This window comes from Sardina pilchardus, chromosome 1 (assembly GCF_963854185.1).
Source record: "Sardina pilchardus chromosome 1, fSarPil1.1, whole genome shotgun sequence".
Taxonomy (NCBI): domain Eukaryota; kingdom Metazoa; phylum Chordata; class Actinopteri; order Clupeiformes; family Clupeidae; genus Sardina; species Sardina pilchardus.
This window is the reverse complement of record NC_084994.1, coordinates 3901451-3923746: the sequence shown is the minus strand read 5'-3', so window position 1 is coordinate 3923746 and position 22296 is coordinate 3901451.

Here is a 22296-nt window from a genome sequence, read left to right as displayed (position 1 = left end):
ACACACACACACACACACCTACACACACACACACACCTACACACACACATACACACACATGCACACACACATCTTTGAGTACATTTTGTGAGACCACCGGAGCTGAGAAGTGAGTGTGTGTGTGATGTACTATAGTGTGTGGGTGCGTTTCTGTGTGCCCATCTGTGTGTTTGCATGTGTGTATACAGTATGTGTGTATGTGCATGTTCTGTGTGTGTTCTCTTTCTTTCTCTCTCTCTCTCTCTCTCTCTCTCTCTCTCTCTCTCTCTCTGTGTCTGTGTTATCTGTGTGTATTCTGTGTGTGTTCTCTATTTCTCTCTCTCTCTCTCTCTCTGGGTGTGCCTGTGTGTGTGTTTGTGTGTGTGTGTGTGTGTGTGTGTGCGCGAGTGTGTGTGTGTGAGTGTGTGCCTGTGTGAGTGTGTGCCTGTGTATGTGTGTTTGTGTGTGTGTGTGTGTGTGTGTGCACACGCGCGCATGTGAGTGTGTGTGTGTGTGTGTGTGTGTTATCTGATATTGGAGTGACAGTGACGGCAGAGAACACAGTGAACATATACTCAGAGACACATTAAACACACACACAAGCAGACACACACTCACACTAGACAGAGAAGCACTCATACACAAAAGCAAGCGCACACATGCACACACTCATTTACATACATAAAAGTTGCAGTAGGGATGGAGTAGGCGATGGAAACACAAGCGTGATTGATATTTGCGGAGAGAATGTGCAGGACTGAGCGGCGGTCATATTGTGTATCGCTTTGCGGTACATCTAGTTTCATGCACAGATGTTGACAAGTGGCTGCTGTCAAATACTGCAACAAAGGCTGTGTACAGAAGTGCTACTAGCAAATGTACTGCCCTATGGAACAAGACCAGTCGCTCAACTTTGGCTACTGAAACAGTTGATGAGTTGGTGACAAAAAAGCTGCTGGTACCTTGCACAACACGGTGGAATTCCTTCTATGATGCCCTAGCTCAAATCAGTGAAATATCCATGGTAGACCTTAACCCCATGCCTGAAGAAGACCCTGGTGGGTCAAAACGTTGTTTTTAGTAAACCTTGTCGGTTTTGGAGTCTCCAGTCTACGGACATCTACTTTCTCTTATTAGACCTTAACACCATCTCTTCCAAATTAGGACTGACAGCAGAAGGAGGAGCACTGTACTGCGATGAAGCCCCTTACAGTTGCTTTAGATATACTTCAGGGAGAAGACAATTGTTTTCATGGTACACTCCTACCAACCATGGATACATTAATGTTGAAGACCGAAGCCCTTCAAACTGGCCTGCAAATACTGAGAGACTTTCCTGACGCCATAGTCACAGTAAGAACTTGAATTGAATATTTCATTATTTATTAAGTCAAGTGAAAGTTGGTGTAGTACTCATAATAATACTACTACTACTAAATATTCTAATAATTATGATAATAATAACACTGATATGTTTGGATACATACATCCGTTTATTGTGCAATAACATACGGGTACAGAGATTTGCACTAATTAATGGCCAGATCCTCCTTTTGTTTCTTTTTACCAATGTTTACATTTGTGTGTCCTCGTTTTGCACTTGATTGTGAAGTGTGTGATTAACTGAATATTATTTATTTAACCTGGTTTTACAGTACTTTGTTTCTTATTACCCAAGTTCACAGTTGTGTGTCTTGGTTTTTCACTTGAATGCAACGTGTGTGAACATTATTTATTTTCAATTTTTAATTTTGTTACTGTTCTGAATATATAAGAGTTGGATGTGCTCTGTTTATTGTGCAATGGCATACAGGTACAGGTACTTAAAGGCCAAATTTTCCTTGGTTTCTTTTTAGCCAAGTTTACATTTTTGGGTATTGGGTTTTGTACTTGAATGCAAAATGTGTGAATATTATGTATGTTCAATATTTAATTTTGTTACCTTACGGAATATTTAAGAGTAAGATAGTGTTCTGTTTATTGTACAGTAAGCCTAATATACAGTTATAGAGAATTGCACTAATTAATGGCTAGACCTTCCTTTGTTTCTTTTTACCCAAGTTTACATTTGTGTGTCTTAATTTTGCACTTGATTATTTATTTTTATATATATTTTTATATCTATGCATATCATATGGCAGGCTGCAATCTAAGTTCAAATAAATACCAACTGTTCTGAAATACTGTATGTTTTTATTCTTCGATCAGTTAATATAAATATCTTTGACGTTAAAGATGTTGTAGAACGTAATAGCGTTAAAGAACATACAAATTAATATCAGTTACTTACTTGCTGAGTAACTAATTACTTTTTCAGTGTGCTAACTGAGTTACTAACTCAATTACTTTTTGGCAGAAGTAATTTGTAACTGTACCTTAATACTTTTTAAAAGTAAGATGACCAACACTGTTTGCTGCAGCCGTTGCACATTTCCAGTCAAAAAAAATGTGTGAAAGGTCAATCGGAGGAAGAGTGTTCCATATGCACACACACACACACACACACACACACACACACACACACACACACACACACACACACACACACACACACACACACACACTGTTTTATTGCATGTGTATTACATGGCTCCCCCTCTGTGGTGCATTTGTATAGAGGGATACAATGAATGGAATTACACTTACTCTGATTAAAGTTTTGGGTTCCAACATCCTTTAAACCCATGAGAGTGACATCTGTCATTCGTATGTAGGATGTTGGCGAAAACGAGTACTGCAATTACTTTCAAAATACTGTAGAGCGGTGTATCCCCTTCCCCTCCCCTCTCATATTTCAGATTCATAACAAGGTCTTTTAGGTTTCATAAAGTTAGACATTTCCTATCCAACACGTTTGTAGCTGCAGCTGTGGTCACTAGCAGAGCTGGCAACCCGGATGCCGAAAACACTACTGACTTCCTGATTGGTAGATAAGTGTAGGGCGGTGCATATAGACCAAAACACAACATAACAACATCAACAACAGTTGAGGGCTGCACCTTCACTTTTAAATGACAATATATTGGCTGGACTACTGTTGTCAGTGATATAAGTATTTAATTAGCATGATTTCTCAATGTCTAGTGATATCAGGACCATTTTAAGATTAATTGAATTACATTTCTTACATATGGTTCCTTTAACAGCAAGCAGCACAACTTCAAACAGTGCATCACCGGTATTTTGCCAGTCAGTGGCACATTGGAAGGAATCTGCTTGCATGAGAGGAATACTGTACAGGGATTCCACTAAACCTTGCTTTTGTGACTACAGTACATGCATTCTGCACTTGCATATTATTTGAACTCAAAGATAAGTTGAAACTAACTTCACAATGGTCTCATAGTTGGTCTACTTTACTTTCACTATTGTCTGACGTCTGACAAGGGGTTACAAGCAAAAACATAGCCTGAATAAAAAAAGCAACACTTACCCCAATAAAGTTCAAGTCCTAAGCGTATTTAGCCTATCCTGCAAAGAAGTTGTCTGGGACTGCTTGCTGTTAATGATTTGGTGTAAGGTATGAATAAGACCAGACCTTATTTAAAGGCTATCTTGTAGGTCACTGCAACCTGTTCTCATCTCAGGGCGTCATATACTGAACTGTAAGGCCGTTTTGTCACGTCCTTCGGCGTTTTCTAACCACGCATATCGCACCCTTCTGCGTATAGACGACACGCGCACATGGTATTCAACTAACTTACCATCCACGATATTATTAGACGCCCTGGCCCTCCCTCACCCGTCATTAACGACTGCATAGACGTACGTTTTGAGCAACAACGAGTTATGTTCGCTCCATGATTATAGGCTAGCCTACACTTACATTAATGTGGCACGTACCTGCCCCTTGGATTTTTCCTCCTTAATATTTGCTCCATAATAATCCAGAGCCTACAGTATAACAACTCAAATGTATTCTTATGGGTGTCAATAAACCTACTAAAATAGCTGAAGACGGGTCATTAGGCCTTTTCCTAAAATTGGTGTCTGTAGCAGCTATGATCCCGTAGAAACTCACACGCACTTTGAACGCACAATGTTTTGCGTGTGTTGAACTGTTACTGTTACTGTTAACGTTAGGCTACAATTTGAACAGTTGAACTGGACAGTTAGCCTACAGTTTGGACAGCTACAGTCAATGGTGCTAAGTGGTAAGTAGGCTAAATCAACATTAAATTCTGATGATATTAAAAAGTAGCGGAATTATTTGTGGACCGTGAAATTGTAACTTGGTGATGATCGCAAAGTTCACCAAACGCTCCAAAATCGCATTTCCAGGGAGTGAATGGGCAGTGGCTGTACCAGGACGAACTGTTCTATCTACCGCTCTGAAGGTGGCAAGAACTCGTTGTGGTTGTCAGCATGTTGCGATTGGATAGGAAGAGTTTGGGATGCGTTGAAGTTAGTTTTGGCAGGTGAAGTCAAGATCGAGCCAAGGCAAGTTGCAGTTCAAATTCTCGTATATTTACACATTTTCTTAAGTGAGCAATACAGTCGGTTTTTATTTGGCCAACTGTACATAAAACCGCAATGTGGAGTTAGGTTCTGCAGAGTTTGTGACTTATTTTTGTTTTAGTTGTGTATGGTTATGGTTAGGGTGGTGGTGCTTAGCAGACGCTTTTGTCCAAAGGGACATACAAACAAAACAGCACAATAATTAAATTTAGCAGTTGATCATACTATAGTGTCTACTAAAGAGAATAGCTACTTAAACAATAAATAGTGTCAATATAAGCAATCCAATACAAATAAAACAATGACTAAATAGGATAATAGTAGTTAAACAATAAAGTCATTCAATCAATTATATAACAACAATAACTATGGAATAATAAGCAATAATAAAAAAAATGTCAATCAATGGCCTAATAGTAACAAAACAACACTTTAACATACAAACCTTAATCATAAGAACATTAATAGACTAAATGCATATTGAACAAATATGCCTTCAGATTCCTCTTGAAGGACTCAAAACTACTATTGGAACGAAGAGCACTGGGCAACTCATTCCACCAACATGGAACTACTGATGAGAAAAATCCAGAATTTGCCCCAGTGTTTATAGCTGGTCGACACAACAGACGCTCGTCAGAAGACCATAGTGGGCGGTTGGGAATATAAACTTTGACCATTGAATTCAAGTCAGATCCAGTCAATGTCCTATGAGCTAAACCAGAGATTTGAATTTAAAGGAACACTTCACCGTTTTTTTTTTTTTTTTTCTCATTAAACTACGTTACTCCTGGTGCATTTCTAAGCAGGTAAGAGGGATAACTATATTCTGTGGCGGAATAACACTTGGGAGCACTTAGACTCGGCGCAGTAATATCCTCACTCCAAAGTGAAACTGAAAGTGCAAGAGTGATGATATTGCTGTGCCGAGTCGAAGTGAAAAGACCTTGGTGATGTGGTTGTGTGTGTGTGTGTATTTATATATCTGTGTGTGTGTGTGTGTGTGTGTGTGTGTGTGTGTGTGTGTGTGTGTGTGTGTGTGTGTGTGTGTGTGTGTGTGTGTGTGTGTATGTGTGTTTTATCCTTCTCTGAGAGGCTACTGAGTACTACAGTACACAGAGGCTTGGAGGTGCAGCTACAAGGTCAACCCCAGCATAGATGAGTACGGACTCCACAGAAGCAGAGGTGAGTGACAGTCCACCCCAGCACCCACTAAACATTAGACGTTTGATGGAGATGCAGATCATGTCTCTATTCCGTCCATCGGTCCAAGACCAACATTGTCTTACTGTAATTCAAATCCTAAGAAGGCTGCTTTGTTGGGTGTGTGTGTGTGTGTGTGTGTGTGTGTGTGTGTGTGTGTGTGTTTTATAACTCTCTCAGTCCTGCTGTAAAATGCTGGAGTGCCTGAGCTATCTCTTAATGTACAGTAAAGTGCAGTACAAAGTGCAATTCAGTATTTTTCTGCATAACTCTAAATATTTTCCCAAAACGACAGTGCTGACAGTGCAATAAATTGAGATTTAACAATTTAGTGCAATAATTTAGACAATTGAAAAATGATACATGACATCTCACATGGTTTACATTTAGAGGCTTAAGCTTCTCACAATCCGATACAGTATGATTATGAATTGATTTGATTTGAGCATTTATTGTTATTTTCAGAAACAAGCTGTAAGGTCAGATGTTGTTCTCTTACCCCCAACTTCCTTGTTTAGTCTAAATTCAGTCGCTGGTTCTTTGTAAGTAGCTTACATATTGCACTGCTTTGTACTGCCTCACGTGTTCACATTAGCAGCACAGCATATTACATGACTAGTAGGCTAACTCTTTACCAATGAGAGTGACATCTGTCATTCACTTTAACAGCAAGCAACGCAACTTCAAACAGTGCATCACCGGTACTTTGCCAGTCAGTGGCACATTGGAAGGAATGGTCTCATAGTTGGTCCACTATTACTTTCACTATTGTCTGACGTCTGAAAAGGGGTTACAAGCAAAAACATAGCCTGAATGAAAAAAGCAACACTTACTCCAGTAATGTTCAAATGATTGAGTAAAGATCCTACTTCCACCCTCTTCTCATCAGGCTGGTGTGTGGAGCGCATTCTGGCACACGAGGGCTGCCGTGCATCAAGGTGTGTGTATGTGCGCATGCCTGTGCATACGTGTCTGCAATAAAACATGCAAACTGCACTGCGCATGCATACCTGAACAATGTACAGTGTACATATGTGTGTATGATCTCATTTAGTTAGCAGGGGGGTAACATGAAAACACTAGATGATCTGCATGATCTGCAGATCCACACTGTTGTGTGGAACTTGGTCTGCAGATCATCTAGGGGTGTCAGTGTTACCCCCCTGCTTACTAAATGAGATCATACAGGTATGAATGCGCACAGCAGTTTGCATGTTTTATTGCAGACACGTATGCACAGGCATGCGCACATACACACACCTTGATGCATACGTGTCTGCAATAAAACATGCAAACTGCTGTGCGCATTCATACCTGTATGATCTCATTTAGTAAGCAGGGGGGTAACACTGACACCCCTAGATGATCTGCAGACCAAGTTCCACACAACAGCTTTCAGATAATGAGCAGAACGCTAATAGGAAAATGAGGGCTTCTCCCCTCCACATGCTAGCAGCTGCCAGAGCACATGATGCCCTGTGCCTAACGGCCATCAGATATGACATCATCAGGACCACATGACCATCTGGAACTCACGTTCACTGATGCAGCTGATTCGGTGACCTCATCATCTCCAGCTGATTTTCATGAGCTCACATTCGACACATTAGCTAGTTAACGATATGTGTGTCTCCCTATGTGTGTGTGTGTGTGTGTGTGTGAGAGAGAGTATGACCTGATTTCCATATGCTAGCTAACGATAGTGTGAGAGTTGATTTTCATAAACTAACATTAGACCTCTTCTTGGTGGAGGGGAGGATCAGACTTCAGTTACTCGATTACCTCATATCAGTGCTGTGTGTGTGTGTGTGTGCATGCATGTGTGTGCATCTGTGCATGAGTTGATTTTAAGACTCTTAACGTTGGAACCGCTGAAGAAAGGCCTTATGTGGAGGACAGCACAGGACAGTTCACGCTGTAAGTTGCGTCTCATTTCGGGGTTCTAAGGCCACATTCGTAGACCAGTTATGTCATAGTGGCGTGACTAGTGCTGTCCCATTGTTTGTGCTCCTTTGAATTCGGCCGAAAATTGCGCGTAAGTTCTTTTTTTACACACTTTAGTTGCACCTTATTCTCCCATTTCCACTTCTGTCAAAGCCACAACGCACAAGTTAGAAATCGAAGAAGCCCTCTAAAGGAGGCATCATTTATTTAAAGTAGGACCAGACTGATCGACCATCGTGTTAATTTAGGTTCATATGAACATGTGGAATGTGCACTTTTCTCACTGACCTTCTGAATGCCATTTAAATCCAGAAAGAATGAATAAACAGTCTTTAATTTTGAAAACATAAACATGGGGAACTGACTAGAGGACAGCTTACAGTGAAATGGTGTGTCATCACATAGCTTAACAAAGAATTGACGGCATGAAGTTTCACTTTTGCTTTGAGGTTTGTTCATAAAGACTCAAGAAATGCTGGAGGTGTGTAAATTCATACATTTAAAAAAGAATGTTTAAATGTATCTATACTAACAATTCTGTAGACTGACACTAGCACATTTGAACACAGTGGGGAGACTGGCATGTCAACGTCAACCTCAATTACAAGTGAATCAAGAGACAGGACAATATAAAATCTACCACTTGACAGTAGTGCAGATGCCTGTGCAAAAACTTTAACTAATTAACTAACTAACTAACTGTAGCAACTATACAGTCTTTCTAACTAATTAACCTACTTACAGTAAGTACCTATAGCCCTATAGAAAGGGCTATTCTAACTTCATCATCTCCATCATCAGTCATCCTCATCTTCATCCAAAAGCTTCAGATCAACCCTATCTCCAACCTTGTGTTCTGTTGAAAGAAAAAGAAAAACGAATAACATTAAGCTAAAGTAGTGGTAGACAGTTAATCACATTTTAATAACAATACTCTTTTTAATCAACAAAAGGGGAAAGTTGTCTTTGGCTTCACAGATTCCCCTTTTAATCTATGAAGCCAAAGACAACTTTCCCCTTTTGCTGATTATAAAGATTATTGTTATCAAAATGTGATTTTAATGTTATTAAAATGTCATTCTTTGGCATCACAGAATATTTAAAATACATAAAATGCATACTAAATAGCACATACGGATAAAGGACAGGTAGAATAAATGCAGTATATTGCCACTTGACATCCCATTTTTAATCCACAGGGTTTAATATGATGTTGCTCCACCCTTTGCAGCTAAGGTCTAGGCAACAAGGTTGAGGAGTGTGTTTATGGGAATTTTTGACCATTCTTCCCGAAGTGCATTTGTGAGGTCGCACACTGATGTTGGATGAGGAGACTTTGCTCATATGTGAGTCAAAGCAGGAGACCAAATACTTTTGCCAATATATGCATATGATTTCATGTGAATTACTTATTCTGAATTGGGGGACAGCGAAGCTGCGAAGCCTCATTGTGTTTCTGTCTTTTCTGATAATGCAACTTCTTCTTTCGCTGTGGGAGTCTATGGCAGCCCATAGAAGCGTATGGTAGAAAGTTGTGAAATTTGGCACACTGATTAGGGGACAGTCCCGTGATTCATGTCACCACGTTTCATGTGGACAGCTTGAGCAGTCTTTCGCCAACAACAGGCCAAATTTGGACACACACTAACTTTTGAACCCTTTGGTTGATTTTCAAAAAGCAGGTATCATTGGAATCCTTGGAGCAGCCCAATGCATCCCATGTGTCTACTTACTCATCTCATTAACCAGATCCATGCGAGGTATTTTCTTCAGGACGTACGCAGTGATCACTACAGCACCTTCACGGTTATATGCCTGTAATAGACACACATACAGTACTCATTAATATACCAACACACACACACACACACACACAACGTTTTTTTGCAATCACTAGCATGGATTTAATTGTACAATGCATGGGGATCTTAACCGTAATAATGTGATCACATCTTGTTCTCTTCAGTTACTGAATAAGAATTTGAATAATAATGTAAAAGTTGAGATTGGTAAAAGGGATCAATGCTGAATTTGGAATCAGCTATGGCAAGAGTATTTTGCACAACTACTGTTAACTGGTGTTGTTACAGAGACTTTATACTGTATATAAATAAATAAATAAATAAAATAAATAAATGTATTTGTGTGATGTGCCACCCTCCACCTATCAACTAATCACAAAGTCAGTAGTGTTTCGGCATATTACTATTATTTACTTCCCTATTATTGTGCTAAATGTTCCAAATATAAAGCACATTGAGCTGCAGTCTGTGTATGAAAGTACTATTATACAAATAAAGCTTATTACTCATAATACTTAATAATATACCTGTGTCAGCTGACTAGCAATTTCTGTGGCATCAGCCATCTCCAGTCTTGCTTTGGGGATGGGTTTATAATTGGTTAGGTTTTTCTCAGACAAATAGGACTTAAACTTTTTACACTCTTTTTCTCCGAGGCTCTCGATGATGTCGTGGAGCAACTCCAGTAGTTTAGTCATGATGACCCTTTGAAGTGGACGCAGAGATACACTATTTAGCAGAGGTAGAACAATATTTCAAATATCGAAAAATCAAAAATATCAAAATATCTTATTTGCAGTTAAGAAGACGTTACATAAGCTCAAATGAAAACATGCAAGTACTGTACTTTAAATGGGTAACCACTAAGACCAAATGAATTTGATGCATATTGATTGTGTATCAAATGATTATTAATAATAATAAACCGATAAACTTGCGGTGAGGAAACTGACAGAGAGAACATGTGCAAATCATAAGCTGATGACTGGAGCATTTACATTCTTGAGTTTCATAAAAGAAAATGAGAGATTTTAGAAGATTGCAGTGTTTTGTTTACACATTAGTATGTTGTAACTGATTTTAAAGTGTAACTCAAAGGGTGCAGCATGCGTGCATCATTTTGTTAAAAAGTTTAATTTTGGCATAGATGAGTTGTTCATCTCCAAGTGCTGGGTTGTGTGTACAGTTTTGACATAATGAGCTAAATTCTGCAAAAAAGTGTGTAAAAGCCATTGTAGGCATAAACTATATTGGTATCGTGAAGCATATATTGTGACAGTGACGTTTTGTGAGTTTACCCATCTCTGCTCTTCTGTTCTTCCTTCTTTCTCTTCTCCTCTTGCAGGCTCTCTCTTTCTTTCTCCTCTCCTCTCACGGTCGGCTTAGTGAAACAAGCTTTGCACTCATACGCATTATCATAGCCAACTGGTCTGTAGTATTCCCCTCCGTTGAAAACATAGAGCATGCGCCCATGTATGTTTATTTTGTGGTAGTCATCAAAGGAAGCGCATGGGGACAAGACGGTGTTGCACTTGCAGCATCTCAGGTTGTTGCCCATGTTGCTCTCTAATGGAGCGTTCCCCATTATGGATGAAGGTTGATGATGATGTTCAAGTGCACCCTGGGTTTTTTGCCTGAGAATAAAATACAATGCCTCAATTTCAGTTTTGTATGTACGTAAGTATGAATTGTAACATTGTGGATATGTATGACAAATTCTACATCCTATTCAAAAACATTCTAGGTTGAAAAGTACCTACACCTCTGAGTAAAGCAGTGAAAGAAGCAAAAATAGCCTGGATTTTACTCCAGGTCATAGTATTTAGAAAAGAAATATAAGGTTTTAATGTTGATTTGGAAAATCTCAACAATGCCTGCTTCCCAAATGAAAGTCATTCCAAAGATGCTCTTTTGACATGGGCTTATAAGTTCAGCATTAAAGAGGAATAATGCAGGATTGGCGATTTCATCTCTGGTTTCGGTTTCGTTTTTCGTTTTCGCTCGTTTTATGCTTGCATATTTCTCTGCAGAGCTTCCCCGACAGCTTTAGCGTGTATATTTATACATATATAGGCTATATATAAATATATAAATTGCAAGCGTGGTTCTTCTTGTTCCTTTCGCGTCTCTGACTTCCAGATGTAAACAGCAGACGATCGTTTATCAGAAAGTTGCAAGGTTGTAATAGCGGATAGGGACACTAGGGGCGGGAGGAAATGTGACTGTTTTCGATAAAACTGGTCAGTCAAGCAAAACAACGATTTCTAAGCGATTTTATGACTATGAAAAAGTTGCATAGGGTCTCTTTAAAGATGCACTAAGCGATGTTGGCTAATGTCACTTCTGCTGACTTTTAAACACTAGAAAAGCACTCCGAGAGCGCAGACATCCGCCAAGTGAAAAGCACAACTGCTTCCTGGATCCAGACGGTAATATGGATCACTCTCAAAATGTTATTGTTTCTTCCTTGGGTCATTTCAGACTTTCTCTGAAAATGATGTCGAAATCCATCCCTAACTTTTTGAGTTATCTTGCAAACAAACCCCGATGAAAACATAACCTCCTTGGCGGAGATAAAAACAGAGAGAAAGCTCGGTCCTCCCTCCCCCTCCATCCTGGTGTGTGTGTGTGTGTGTGTGTGTGGGGATGGTGGGCTCCTCCAACAGCACTGTCCCATATGAGCCAGGGCTCTCCAGGTGTGTGTGTGTGTGTGTGTGTGTGCAACTGAAACTGTCCTGAACACACATCTCGTCTGTGACTGGCCAGGCTGCACCAGGATGTTTTTGTTGCGGTTTCGGAGGCTGGCCGGTCCACAGAGTACAGTGTATTCTAGGTACAGCCAGCTAACTGATGGTGAAGTGTTTGCTGTATGTGACAAAAAATGTTTGGATCGCTTAGATTGCTTAGAGTACCTTTAAGCGGTCCATGCAAGGCCTGATAGTTAAAAGAATGTAAAGGCTTTGGGACTGAAACTGAAAGTAAGCTACTGCTGCAAGAGGACTGATTGTGTTGTGGTGAAGGGGCCTCTCAGCTGATGAGACGCACGTACACTTCTATCTTGAGTGCATCTGATCACGTACACTTCCCCTCTAAACCACCATCATTCAGTACGTCTGTCTATGCACTTTTACACTCTATCATTAAGATAAAATGAAATTTAAAGTTGTATTGTAAGTAAGCAGCTTTGTCAGTGACAAACGACCTACAAGACACAAACTGGTCTAATGTGGTAAAGTTTATAAAATAATTAATCAAAATAAATGTAAAAAGTCACGGACACATATTTCAGAATTATACACATTCTAATAACTCCAGGCACGTCATGTGTAGCATAACATGTAGCTCATGCAATAAATATGGTAGGAAATGATTATCTATGATTTAACATGTATTTAAAACATTAAACACAAACCTAACATTTTAGACTATCGGAATTGTCATTGAAAAGTTGTAGTCACTCATAAATTTCCATAATCTCCCATTCACAGTCACACACTCATTTCAGTGATGGAAAAAAGTGGACCATTAACCCCAGACACATGTAGACTGACATGTAGCTCATGCAATAGATATTTTAGCCAATTGTTGTCTATGATTTAAAATATATCGCAATCATATCTGTGATGACAATGGCAATTGTAAGTGTAACAGCAAAAATTACCTGCGATAACTTTAGAAGTTGATGACCAGTGACAACTCTTCCCTTCGACACTCTTTTGTTGTCACACGGCTAATGCTAAGTGCTAACTGTTTGTGAGCCTGCTAATGCTAAGTACTAACTGTTTGTGATGTTGCTGATGCTTTGCGCTAACTGTTTGTGTGTGATCTCTTCCATCAGCAGAAGCTAGTGAAAAGGTGAAAAGCTAGTGCTATAACTCCCCCACGTCTGATGACGTACAGAGAAACATCATGCTACCGCTTCAAAAATACTGAAACTGTTATTGTGAAGTGTTCTGTCTCTATAAGCGGATGAGACTCAACTGATCACGTACACAAAAACACCATGCTACTGCTTCAGAAAGACTGAAACTGTTGTGGTTAGATTTCTATCTGACCATGTAAACATTTGACCTGTAAGTGACCATCATTGTGTAGGTTTCCCTTCCTGTCATCAAAATGTCATTAATCTTTGTGTTAATATAAACAATGTCTTATTGAAATCAACTGGACAACCAGGACTTGGTTTTGGTATCCTTGAGGAAATGTTGAACCAATTTTGATGTATGCTTTGGGTAAATGTCTTGTTGGAAGACCCAGCGACGACCTAAAGCTAGACTACGAGCTGATTTCTACAGTTGAGATTGCTACTACGTGTGTGTGTGTGTGTGTGTGTGACTCTTTGAGAATCTGTGAGGCTTTCGCTTTTACAAGAAGAGAGGTGTGTATTTGTCTTTGGGTTCTGTGTTTTTTAACACCTTACCAAAGAGTGTGCGCTTGTCTTTTAGATTCTGCGAGTTTTCCACTTTGCTAAAGAGCACGTGCTTCCTGTTCTGTCTCTGCAAAACTTGCCTTGCAGAAGAGGAAGTGATTGTCAGTCTCGTGTTTGTTGCAAGGGCCCCTTTTCAACGGGTTTAGGATGTACAAAAGGGCTGATGCAATAGAGAGGACCAAAAATCCTTGATCAGGACTCTGGAGGTCAACAAGTGGAACCATTTAGGAGGCTCTCCTTAATCTAGTCCTTTTGTATGGCTGACCCTATTGCCACCAATCGTACTTCTAATAATGTGTCTTCTCACTGTCGGAGAAAATGGGCTGTGATTATGGCAGCTGGTCTGTGACTATGGTCACTGCGGTCGACTTGCCTGACGATCAAGGGACCACAGAAGACATCACAGTCCCAATAAAAGCTAACCATCATCATGTCAAAGTAGAAGTCCTGCCCAATGATTCCCATTACAAATGAATGCTAATCCCGATCTGAATGACCATGTGGCAGAGATATGATGACATTTAGGCGGGGATCACATTAGCCAGAGGCAAGCTGCAAGAGTGAAGCAACACTCAGACCATAATAATAATGATAATAATAATAATAATAACAACAATAATAACAATACAAAACATTCTATCTCACTTCTTCCGACCGGGTTTGGCAAGAGCTTGAAGTAGCACGTCATTCAAGATAACCAGGGGGTCAGGATTTGGAGGGTTAGCTTCAGCCAGTTAGCATGTCATTTGGCCGCCGACATCTTTGAAAAAATGGCGTTCCATGGTTGTACCATATCCGGCACCAGCGCATGCACGAGACAGCTCATGCACGAGCTGTCTCAGCTCATGCACGAGTTTCGATTTCGGCACGAGCGTCCTCGCGCGTCCATGTTGATAACGCATTCTAGAAGACATAAATAAAATGACTGACGACTAGGATTAAGTTACCGATACTTGATGCCTGTGGATTATCATTATACCAGGCTTTGTGAATAAAAGAAAAAAGCAAATGTCGTTCTAATAGGTTACTATTATTTGCATTAGACTAGCCTATGTATGAGTTGGCAAGGTATGATAAGACATTCTAGGAAATGCGAAGAAATTCTCTAACTAAACCCAATTATTAACCTACTCACTGTCGTGTAGGCTAGGCTATGAAAACTATTTTAAAACGCTCAGCTGCAGACCTGTAGCCTAGATCATAACAACGCAGCGTTGGGGGTCACAGCCTACAGTAGATAATGGCAAAAGTTTCCGACAGTGACAGCAGACTTAAAATGCATGCTGCTCGAAACATAACACATGGATGCGCGCTTCTACCGGTAAGCCTATAATATATGCGTTGGCTTCATTTCGTCTGTCTACAAATGTAGGTTTAAACTGCAAATTCACACTGGGTGCAGCACAAATAGCATATCTGGTATCCACACGTTTCTTACATCCCATGTCTACTTATTAACAGTCATTTTCGTCGGGTAGACAGCTATTGCGCACATAACGACTACAGTCAGTTCAAAGCATTTACTGTGGGGATCATATTTATGTGTATGCTAAGTGAATTCTTGCTCAATATTGACTCGCCATGTTTATTATATCATGACATATGCATATCACATTATAGGATTTCGAGACAAGGGGCAAACTTCTCCACCACCATCCCAACTCAAATAAAAATACATTTGCGCCTGTAACGATAGGAGCGCGTTCACGAACACCTTCTCTCACTCTCCAATCTTCATCAACGATGTTACACGATGTACCTATGTTGTCTCGTTGTAACGTGGAACCTAATTGGCTCATTCTAGCTGGTGACGGAAATAGACACCCATGGAACGCCATTTTCTCAAAGATGGCTGCGGCCAATTTCAAACTTTTTTGGCTGAAGTAGCTAGCCTAGCATCGGCCATTGAAATGAATGGGGGCGGGACTTAGTCCCTCTCTCCAGTTCTTATAATACCTCCATGAAGATAACAGACAAGTGGTTCATCCAATCACATACTAGGATTTTTTTTACAAGGCCCCGCCTTCTGAAATACATCTCCTATTGAGAAGTCCCAGACCCTTGCGTGGAGCTCAGCGAACTACAAGGATTTGGCGAGTGTCAAGTCAGGTCAACACTGGTTATTACAAAGGAGGAATAGCACATCATTATGCATCCCGATAATAAATTTTCCTTGGCCTTTGGAATTAAAATAGCCCCACATCATCACATTCCCTTGACCATAGCACCATTGGCATGGTGCTTTTTCCAGTAGGCCTATTAGCCTGTTTGATTTGAATTGAGCTCAATGAGCATCAGACAGGCTATTAGGCCTACTGGAAAAAGCACCATGCCAATCTCTAGCTATGGTGAAAGGTATGTATGATGTGGGGCTATTTTAATTCTAACGGCCAAGGGAACTTTATCAGGATGCATAATATCCTGAATCCGAAATAATTGATCCGAACGTATCACGGATCAATGATGATCCGTTGCACCCCTAATTGTCAAACATGTTTTTCAGTTGGCCTTCTAAAGACAAATTAATAAAACAGTGTCCCTTTAGCCATGCGGTTGGACATGCTAGCAACCGCATGGCTAAAGGGACACTGTTTTATTAATTTGTCTTTAGAAGGCCAACTGAAAAACTGCAAAACGTATATTTGCAGATGGACATTATCAAACATATGTTTGACAATTAGGGGTGCAACGAATCATCACTGATCCGTGATACGTTCAGATCAATTATTTCGGTTCGGCACACACATGATCTGCTGATTGATTTATAGTTCAGTCCACACACAGCGTGATCATGGTGAGCAACATTTTTCATGTCTATGAAACATGAAAATAAATATTAGGTTTAATTAATCAACCATTTTTTTCTGCAGGGTCAAGCTGCAGAGCCAACAGGAGCAACCTTGGACACATCTCCACAAAAGAAGTCGGCGATGGCAGAGCTTTTTGGAGAGACCTTTGTCAGCAAAGACATCAACAGCAAGACTCCTAATGACATCATCAAAGAGGAGGTGGCATTCTACCTGGCAAGTAGCATGTCAGTGGATGTGATCCACTGACATGGTGGAAAAGCAATGAGTGTAAATACCCTCATATAGCAAAGATGGCAAGATGCTATTTCGCTGTGCCAGGCTCTTCAGTTCCTTCCGAGAGAGTGTTCTCTACAGCAGGGGACATAGTGACTGCAAAGAGGTCCACACTCTCCCCAGACAATGTAGACATCCTTGTCTTTTTGAAAAAGAAATTGAAATGATAAGCTCAGTTTCAAAGAAGACTTTAAGGGGTTTTTTTTGTTAATGGTCATTGGTCCATGTTTAAAGGAAGAAGATATGCGTCTCTTTATGTTGCACTTTTAGTTTTTTTGCTAATGGTCATTGGTCGATGTTTAAAGGAAGAAAATATGCCTTTTGCCCTTTCATGAATTATGTAAAAAAAAATTAGATTATGCCTTGTGGTCTTGATCTTACATATTTCAATTTAAATATTTAAAATGACTCTTGATCCGAGGAACGATCTGAACCATGAGGGGTTTTTTTATCCGTTACACCCCTATTGACAATATATTAAGGCAGGGGTGTCAAACTCATTTTCACCGAGGGCCACATCAGCACAATGGTTGCCCTCAAAGGGCCAGATGTAACTATAAGATTTGTAGCACCAGCCACAAAATCTTTAGCATCGGTATAAAACTTCCCTAAAATCGAGTAGAGCAAAAGGTATCAGCATGACATGTTATTTTTATTATTGTTATGTTTGTAAAAACAAAACAAAAACCTCTGTCAGTTCCATACAGTTTGACTTTTCAATGAGGGTCACTGGTCAGTCAGGAAGAGGTCATGCCATGGATTTTTTTTTTTTTTAGATTTGAGTATATTCAACTTAAAGGGATAGTTCGGATTTTAAGACACGAAGTTATATGGGTTCACAGCAACGTTGTGCATCAGCACTGACTTACCCCCCGACAGCGTCCTGTGAGCCGAGATCCAGCCGGTTTTTGATCGTTTTTGATGCCGGACTATTTTCTTCAGCAAGTTTCTGGGGTCACGAAAGTAAAGTGTTTTTCTTCTCAAAACCATATGCGTTCAACAGAGTGATATATTTGCACCACAAAAACGTTGTCCAGCTGTCAGTAGCGCGCAGTGATAGGAATCGCGAAAAATAAGTAAGTGATAACGAGGTTTGAATTTTTCCTGGACAACGTTTTTGTGGTGCAAATATATCACTCTTTTGAACGCATATGGTTTTGAGAAGAAAAACACTTTACTTTCGTGACCCCAGAAACTTGCCGGACTACTTTCTTCAGCATCAAAAACCGGCTGGATCTCGGCTCACAGGACGCTGTTGCGGGGTAAGTCAGTGCTGATGTACAACGTTGCTGACGGGGAACCCATATAACTTCGTGTCTTAAAACCCGAACTATCCCTTTAACTGTCATTGCACAAGCGAAATACCAGTAACGAAATGCAGTTTTACATCTAGACAGTGATGCAAACAAACTGACATGTAAAAAAGTGCATCACTACACCGTTCTATACACATACAGTAGAAGCGAACGGTCCCGGTGGACTTTTTCTTTGAAGTTGAAAGGTGTTGTGTGGATTCTACGTTGCTCGTTTTGAACCGAAATGAAAATGCAAAGCAACAGGATTACAACAAACTTCTAGCCTACCTATGCTTGCCTGATCTGAATGCACCTTTTCTCGGTCGGAATAGGCTCACTTTTGGCCAAACAATCATTTGCTCGATTAGCAAGGTTTTGATGCTGGATTTTTTTGGATAGGACTACACACAATTATGTATGCTTTTTAATCGTAGACGTAAACGTATCACGTAGTTTACAACTACCAATTGAAATCAAAGCAACTTACATCGATTCCCCTCTCAAAGAACCACACGCACTTCAAACAATCATGCGTTTCACAGGCAGGCTAAACCGAGCGCGTAATTTAGACGCTCCGTTCGCTAAAATAGTTTAGAATACTGGTCTATTTTGTTTTCACACGTTCGCGTTGCTATCACATCTGATGTAGCCAGTTACACTGATCATAGAGGAAGGTGGTTGATGTTGCCTCCCTGTCAGTCTCACGTGCGTGCATTGTATTGCAGTGTATATACGCAAAAACTGTATCATCAGACCTTTAAAGCTCTCGCGGGCCACATACTGTATCAGACCCTGTAAGCTCTCGCGGGCCATATGAAATGATGTGGCGGGCCGCATTTGGCCCGCGGGCCTTGAGTTTGACACCTGTGTATTAAGGGAAAGGGATCTAGATGTAATGACAGACACTTATGATGGAGTTTTGTATAAGCAGTTACCAGGCTTCTCCCAATCACCTAACAGCTGTGTGTAGTCAATGAGCTGCCAATTTGTGAGAAACATGTCATTCTGTGTGGCCTATGGTTTGGAAATGGAACACCAAATATGAATGTCTATCCTCAGCCGTGTGTGGAGGAGATATTACGTTTGCAAACAGCAGGTTTTACCTGGGAGGGTTTTACTAGTCACACACGTTACACAGCTGGGCCCAATCCCAAAGTCCACACTCACAGACTCTGGTGCACATTCTCACAAAATTTGTAAGGATTTAGGGCTGTCCAAATTTCAGTTTCAAAGGGCGTAAGGGTTTGAGTACACACTTACTGAGCCCTTTCTGTGAGTCTGCATCGGTGCAGACTTCACCCAATGCAATTACCCAGAGTTCAGTGTTGTGACGTTTGCCTGACCGTAGGAAAATCCGTAAATCACAAAGCTAAACAACAGCACGACACACGTGCATAGTGCAAGTGTCGGCAACGTCTTTGTTATTAAACATTGCCATCTCTTAAAGTGCTGTCCAATCCTATTTATACCTAATTGAGCCCAGGTGGCCTCACACACTCACTCATTTAGCACCTGAGATCAATTAAGTGTGCAAGCCTTTAGTCCTTAGGGATCACTTTGGGATTGGGCCACTGACACTACAGTCACAAGAGTGTTTCCTTTAATATTTGGGATTGGGCCACTGACACGACAGTCACAAGAGTGTTTCCTTTAATATTTGTATGTGACTCGGTGGCAAGGCCACTTATGCAGAATTTTAATCAGTTTAATGGGGAATAAATATGTTTGTCTTGCCTGCAAAAATGGCAGCTGGTGAAAAAAGACCAGATGGTGGAAAAAGGGAGAGGGTTTACTCGAGTGTATCTATTTGGGACTGCGGAATGACAGAGAGGCTCAGACTATAGAGACCTTATTGAAGGTGTTTTGGAAACGAGAAAACCAGTTGAAAGTGTGAGGGGACCTAGCATTTCACTGTGTATTGATCATTTCAACGACAAAGAATCCTCAATCCCTGACTACATTGCACTTTGGTGCTCTTGGCATCGTTAGAGCAATGGCCAAATGGTGGTGGAACGGTCAATACCACCAATCACCAACCACCATCGTTAGAGCAATGGCCAAGTTGTGGTGGAACAATCAATACCACCAATCGCCATTGTTAAAGCAATGGCCACACTGTGGCCAATGGGCACCACCATTGGGCACCACCACGAGTGCCTTCGAAACATCAAACCTCCATACTCAGTGTCAAGGGCAGGGCACCTCGGCCTTTGGGAGACAGAAAGTTCTGGAAAGCTCATGAGTAGTTAGTGTGGTTGTTGTGTTGCAGCATTCCAGTGCTTAAGGGCATCCCATCTCACCTGGCAGTGACCTTCTTCACTGGTTGAAACCTGCTCAAAGCATGTCGTCTCTGCTTGCTGTTTCCCTATCCGCTATTGCAACCTTGCAGTTTCTGCAGGAGACGATCGTCTGCTGTTTACATCTGGAGGACTGAGACGCGTAAGGAACAAGAAGAACCACGCTTGCAATTTATAAATATATATATAGCCTATATATGTATAAATATACACGCTAAAGCTGTTGGTGGAAGCTCTGCAGAGAAATATGCAAGCATAAAACGAGCGAAAACTAAAAACGAAACCGAAACCAGAGATGAAATCGCCAATCCTGCATAATTCCTCTTTAAGGGCATCCCACCTCACCTGGCAGTGACCTTCTTCACTGGTTGAAACCTGCTCAAAGCATGTCGTCCCTGCTTGCTGTTTGCAGGGGGGACTCGCTTAGTTACTTAGTGGAGCCCAGAAGGGTGCAAAAAAGGAAAGAAAAGAAAAGAAAGGTGCAAACGTTTCAGTCCCCCTGGACTTTCCTCAGTGCCTCCGCTTGCTGACCGATTCAGTTCAGCTGAGATGGACCGTGCTGACGACTTACTACAACAATTTGTAGCAGAAATGCAGGAACTTTCTGGAATTGGTGTATCAAATTGGGGACCACTGTGGACATGTTCTGCCTTTGTTTTCAAGGCAAACAACGCAGACCTCCTCAAGATGATCAGAAGCACACAGGGAGAGTAGCCCTCCAGACATGATTAAAACATTTTTATTAAAACAGTTTCAACATAAGCATTGCCAGGGCTGACCGCATGGGTTCTGGTTAATGCCAGTGCTGAATGCAAAGCCATCCACAGATAACTTTCACCACCAAGGAAGGCTGACAAATAAGCACCATGATAGTGGGGTAACTGCCCTTGGAAGACCAAGTAGGGAGAAAATTGACCATGATGATAACCTAGCAATGCGCAATACAGTCCATAGGTTCAAAAAGAACCCTATGAGATATATTACAGGAGACTAGTGGTAAAAGAGCCCTATGAGATATATTACAGGAGACTAGTGGTAAAAGAACCATATGGGATATATTACTGGAGACTAGTGGTAAAAGAACCCTATGAGATATATTACAGGAGACTAGTGGTAAAAGAGCCCTATGAGATATATTATAGGAGACTAGTGGTAAAAGAACCCTATGAGATATATTACAGGAGGCTAGTGGTAAATTGTGAAGTTATCAATTCACAGTCTCGCACAAGCGAAGTCATGCAGAACTGGTACACTGTTGCTGTAGTGACTTCCAGTAAGTGACTTCTGAATGCCTTAGGGGTTTCGGTAGATTGTTTGTTTTATTCCAACGCAAATTTTCGGGTTTATAATTTGCGACAGGTTCCTTTGTTATTGCAGGCTATGTGTAACAGTGAATGTATGGGCAGGCAGTGGGAGTTGGAGGAGGCTTTGGTGGACATGGTGGTGAAAGACCTGCAACCAGTCACCATTGTCGAGGACGAAGGCTTCAGGGCCTTTGTGACTACCCGTAATTTCCCGACTATTAGCCACGGCTTACACATGGATTTTGCAAAATTTCTTCAGCTGTGAGGTGAGTACACGGGGGAATTTAATATGGTATCAATATGGATTTGTTTCTTTAAACTTGCATAAAACACTGCCCTGCCGCTTATACACAATGCGGCTAATACACAGGAAATTACTGTAAGCTGGACCCCAGCTACATACTCCCATCCAGGAAGGCGCTGACTAAGATGGTGGATGACAAGTACCACCGCACCAAGGAGCAAGTCGTGGATGATCTACAGAAGGCTGATTTGGTTAGCC